The sequence below is a fragment of the Mercenaria mercenaria genome, chromosome 13 (assembly GCF_021730395.1).
Source record: "Mercenaria mercenaria strain notata chromosome 13, MADL_Memer_1, whole genome shotgun sequence".
NCBI classification, from domain to species: domain Eukaryota; kingdom Metazoa; phylum Mollusca; class Bivalvia; order Venerida; family Veneridae; genus Mercenaria; species Mercenaria mercenaria.
The window spans coordinates 71,325,437-71,331,807 of NC_069373.1; positions in this window are offsets into that span (position 1 = coordinate 71,325,437).

The following is a 6,371-nucleotide window of genomic DNA, read 5'->3' on the forward strand; positions in this document are numbered from 1 at the left end:
TGAACGTACTAATAAAGCTGGACATGGGGCCATTATACATGTACCTGAACGTACTAATAAAGCTAGACATAAGGCCATTATACATGTACCTGAACGTACTAATAAAGCTAGACATGGGGCCATTATACATGTACCTGAACGTACTAATAAAGCTAGACATTGTTGGTTAACAGTTTCATTGCAATTGAAGGAACTCAAATATTGAACATTCTTACTTATTTACATACACTTTTAGGAGCAAACAAATCTTACTACAAATCAATAACACAAGCACAGGGATAGCATTGGTAAACGTCCTTAGAATTACCCCATCTGTAAAATTCAAAACCTCGTGACCTCGAGGTTTGGTACTAGGGAATTTGTGTCAATGTCAGTGACGAAAAAAAGAGAGAAAAACACAACAACCATCGAGCCGACAGTTGTTCAAACAATACAAACCAGCATCGTTCCATTTTTTTCTATCGATTTGTGCTCCATTATTCCCTCAACCTAATTAGAAACGGGATTCAGGGCACATTACTCCCGATCGATAGGTTACTGGTTCCAATGAGTGACCTAGTTCCCTCATTTCCGATATAATTCCCGTCATGCATCTGGCGGCGTCTGCTTTGAAGAACTCTTCATTAGGAAGATAAAAAAAATAACGGTAAAAGGGGCAATGGTTTTGACACACTATTAGAATTAGTCTTTGTTTTATATTACTTGAAACTATAAACTCATGCGTTGTTTGTAAAATAAAACTGATTTTTTGGTTCTCTTGTTTCCTGTGAATAGAGCTAAAGTCTTCTAGATATTGTACACGACGTGTCCCTTTTTTAATCTTAGGTTAAAAGTACATTTTGACAAGTCTAAAAGTACTTCTACGGAATAATATACTTGTAACAAAATCAAAGAGCGTGAAATTACACTTGGGAAGATTATGTCTCAATCGGTCTGCCATATGCCAAATCTTTGAATAAATCATGACATATGGATACTTATTGCTAATATAATCCTTTTGTTTATTCATCGTGACCATAGCGAAACTGGATATAATTAACCTTGTTTACGATCTGTTTCAGGTCACCGGCCTCGAATCATTCCTCTAGCCGCTATAAGTCGGGTCCGCTACGTATGGTTTGTATAAGACTAGCTCCTAGATTCTGATATGTCATTTTTTTATTTTTTGTTTCTAAAATTGTGAATATAGCCAGTCTATATCCTATTATACAATCAGGTCTCTGAGAAAATCTCTAAAATAGACTTGCATTTGGCTTTATTACATAAAAAGAGAAAAAATACAAAAATTGAAGTTTAGTGACAAATTCTTTATTATCAGTCTAGTTGCTAGTCTTGGTTTGTACTGACAACGGCTACATCTCCCCGTACTTAAATTGGATTCGAATGTTGCTATATTTTCTTGTCTTTTGGGATCATGGAGTACATTTATTATCTATGTAATACAAAAACTCCGCTTTAACCTGCGCTAGGGGGGCGCAAGGGTGTTGCACTTTCAATTACCTCTAATGAACAGACTCACCCAAACCGAGTCTACTATTATTTTGCTTGGTCGCAGTCCATACCTCCAAAGGATCTTCTAATACATTTTTTGGCATACAGACACTAAATAGGAAAATGGCCCGAAATGCATAATGGAGGATACAAATAGTCCTCAGTTTTTTTTCTCTCTGTAGAGCTATTTTCCTTATTTTCTAAGCAACTTTTTTGCTAAAATCACATGACAGATCTATGCTTGACATGTAGGTAGCATTTTCATAATGAAATATATAACAACATGACAGAATTTTTCATTGAAACTTAGATCATACACCACCACTACAATTTGGGTCTCATTTTTTAGCTGATTTTGCAGTTTGTGTGTTTGACTGAAAATAATTTTCTTGCATCAAACATGACCCCCACTTTCATGTCTTTTGATTTTTATTCAGCAGTGACAATATTCTTCAAGAAAATGTAAGTTACAGACATTTAAAATGGGTCCTGATGTGTGCTGCGGCCATTGGAAATATGTCAGTTTTATATAGAATAAAGAAGAACAGCTATTTAGTGTGTTGTAACCTTTTAGTTATTACACTGACATATTTATCTCATATGTATTTATTTTATATATTAATACGAAATGATACAGAGGACTTTTTTTTAAAGTCGGTAGTATGAGCTTGACACTCGCCTGTGTCTGTGGACAGCTGTGATTTGCTAATTGCTCTTTTATTTCCACCAGACTTGAAGCACCACAACAACAAACAACAATCAGTTGATGCAATTTTGTTGTTAGCAACAAGGATCAAAGAGCTTTCCATATCGACAGAAAACTACGATAGGGTTGTGCAAATGCGGACTTATACAAAAATAAACACATAAACAATAGCAACGACGAAAACATACAATTGACAAGCAAAAACACCTAGAGCACACAAACAGAAAACAAACACAACAGAACAGAACATACCTAATGAACCTGATATTTCTGTGATTACGCCAGGTGATCAAACAAAATGTGCTGATCGATCCCTCGTCCAGAGCCAGTAAACGTTATTATCCCAATCAATTATGAATGATGCCGTTGCGTTGGTGCCGTCATTAAAATTGTTCTGTGTTGTGCGCATTAAAAATTACTGGCTAAAGGAAACTTTTCTTGATAAACAGGTGAATCTTGAACTTGTTATTCGAGGCTTAATTACAGAAATGATGAGCAGCTTATGGTATTTTTTCTCTAAGAAATATCATATTCTGACATCGTAAACATCATTTAAAGTTTTTGTAGAACCAGTTTTAAAAATTCGAGCAATTAGTTTCGAATATTTTTGTTGTGTTCGTGCTGTCTGAGAAAATCATAAAACTAAGTCGTCATTAAAAAAAAGTCCATGTTATACAATATCTAATTAAACGAAATTAAAGAAAATTCAGGGTTACCAATCCGTAAGTGGAATAATTTGTATTTGTACTGATAAAAAGCTCTTTTCAAGGATTCCAAATATAAAACAAATTATCGTCTGCATTACAATGTGTAGACCACAGCAGCTGCTATTGCCCAGCATCACCAACTTGAAGTATATTCTTCCGCCGCTCGGTCAATTAGTTCCAGTTAAAACCCAGACCCCCCCCCCCCCCCCCCCCCCCTCTCTTCTCGTCTTTTTTCTCGTTCAACGTACGCGTTTTCTCATAGTATTTGACATACAAGTGTTTTTTCACATATTCACTCGACATAAATCATGTACTTTCGTATACAGTTTCGTGAAATTAAACTGATAGCTTAAAGAATTTATGTATTACTTTCTGAGATAAAATTTACCCACTTCATACTATTTTCCATTGTTTTCATGCCCCATTTCCAAGACTACCAGACATTCTATAGGTTATTCACATGCCCAGCTAAAATAGGTTTAATGTAATAATTTGATTAAACAATGAAAAGATATTTCGGTCATTTACCCCAACATGGCTTCTTTATCTCCCACAAAGAATCATTTAATCTGATTTTTCAGGTCCATTAACCAATTTCCAAGAAAAAACCCCGTAAAAATGCGTTTGTTTTCCACGAGTTTCACAGACCTAACAGAGCGGAAGTCGGCTTCTTTCCCAGCAGTCCGAGTGACCGTATTTCCGGTTTGCAGCAAAAAATGTCAATCATTTTATGGCGCTATTACACGAAAGGTCACACACCTTGTTTTTCTCATTTTCTCATCTTTCCTTAGACAGGCATCAATTTGTCAGGGACAGCCAATACTGTTTAAATGGAATGTAGAAAAACGGCTTTATTAAGGATAATCAGCTTTAGAAACTCTTAGATTTCTAAATGTCATTTACAAGATATTCTGAAACGACATCAATTTATGGTCTGCAATAACTCTTTTTTCTCAAAATGTTCTTACTTTGCGAAAATGTCACATGAAAGACAGAACATTAGAGTCAATATCCGTAACATACATTTTCCCCGTTTCTGCTTCATCATAATGACATGATAGGCCTAAATTTACTGTGTTAATAATACTTTCATATTTATCAAAGAAATGCATGACTGTTGGAAATTCTAGTCTCTTCATTTCCTTTCGGTTTGTTTTCCAAACAAATACGAGTCATCTGATAATAAATGGTTTCTCAGAAATTTTAAATGTCAGTCTATTTTAATACCAAGATCCGGGGGAAAAGCATTAAATTACTCGAAAGTTCTAGATTCCAGACGTAAATGGTTGTCGTTCGAAGATTTATATCACAATTCGAAAATCAGAAATGCTACAAACAGAAACCCACCATCTCAATGTTTCAAATGTCAAACTGCTAATCCCTAAGCTTCTCTTATCAAGAAGGCAGTATTTCGTGTGACATATGCTTTTATATGACAATAATGTCATCAGAGAATGCAACTGAATTACTCGCCATTTTCTAATTTCCACAATATTGATTACTATAGAAACGCAATCAATTCAGCGATGCCATGACTACGTCAGAGTGATTTAGCAAAGGCGTCACCAATGTGTCCGACGCTAGAATATTGTTTACATTTTGTTCTTAATTACAAATCTATAAAGATATTTTTAGCAAAATTGATTCCATATTAAGCTGTTGCCATTGTAATGCAATCAAGTACTTTATCCATTTTCAAACGTAGACAGCTGCAGGTAAATTCTCATGTCAGAGCGACACCGAATAGAATTAATCAAGTGACTACCGATTTTTATGCGGGAAATCTAAATATAGTAACAAAATATAAATATGTTATATTTTAACTTTTTTTCCGGAGGAAGACAGATAAATATATAGATTCTAAAAAGAAGTTCTCGCTAGAACAACGACACAATTCACTGATCTTTGGTGACCCAATTCAATCCCCAACCTACAATTTCGAAGATGGCGAATGAAGACGTATCATATCTGAAGTAATAACCATTAATGCAGCTTTGATTCTAACAAACTGAGCTAAAAATATAAGTCCTAATATAGAATATGCGAAGTCTCCCATTATACGGAACACCTTTGAGGATGGTCGAAGACAGATTTCTTGTCGCCTAAGAGAATATTTGAGTCTCTCAGTAACACAATATAAAACCCTTCCCTGCCTTTGACATTTCAGAACTAACATTTACATAAAATATTTAAAAGAAAAGCTGCTTCCAATAAAACAGTGTTAAAAGCAACCTAATTATCTTTAAAACTTCGTTAAAAGTGTGTAGCCTACCAGAACTGTCACATGACTCTTTAGTACTTGCATAGCATTCAAAAATCAAATGTAAAAGTCTTACTACGATACTGGAGCATGACAAAAGAAGCAAATTAAGTCGTCTGAACGAAATCGTCCTGAAACTGGTGATCAATGAAATGAATTAAGCTCGCTTGTTGATTTTTCCCACTGCAACAGTGATTATTGAATGAAAGGAAGTGCTACTTTCGTCAAAAATGGGAGCATGCTCTCGTTTTAGAAACATGTTTGCACAGAAATTGGGTCAAATCTCTGTAGGCTTTTCAAGTATTCCTTTTGTTTGAAATCGGATCAACTTACCCGTAGGCGCTTTTCTGGTTCCAAAGTGTTTAGAATCGCAGAAGATAGATTTTCTGGAAATTCGCCAGAATCAATGCGTCTAGGACGATTGCAGCGTCTGATAGTCGGGTTCAGACAGACGCTCCACTTATTTTCCCGCCAAATACAGAAGGTTGCACTGTGCTAACTGTAGTATGTTGTTCAATAAAACAAGCAAACGATATTGCTCGCTCGGTGTTCAAAGCGTTTTTATTAGCTAATTGAGTAAATAATACCAGATTATGAACTCATTATGCCAATCGCATTTCTTTCTAAAGTTAGTTATATTTTTAGTTGTTGAGTACAAATAAGTTTTATATCAATAACAAGCTACACATAGCAAACATTAATGTAAAACGTAAATAAAGTCTTGAGTTAATAATTAATTTACCTTGTTACCATACAGATTGCTGTGGCCAAAAACAGTTACCCGATTAAAGGATACATAATATATACAAACAAACATAAATATTTGATTAATCAAACCTAATTTGTTGTGATCAGATTCCCAGTAAAATCTTAGACTACATTTTGTATATTGTTTTGCATACGCATCGATATTTTAGAGTATTTAAATACTAGCACAACCACCGTGTGCTTATAAACAGGGGTTTTGTTGTAAAATTTTGTATACTTTCATACAAAACGGATATGGTGTGACGGAGTACTTTTCCCGAAAATAACAAATCTAAACACGATCAAATCATAAAGGCATAATGATGTGTTCACTTTAAACAAATGATTCTATAAAGGCTTTCCTAACTGGTTGTCAGACGTGCTGAAATGATATAAAAACAATGTGCAACGTTACGTTCGATTTCTTTAATAGCATATCACAAAAGAAATTCCAGACCTA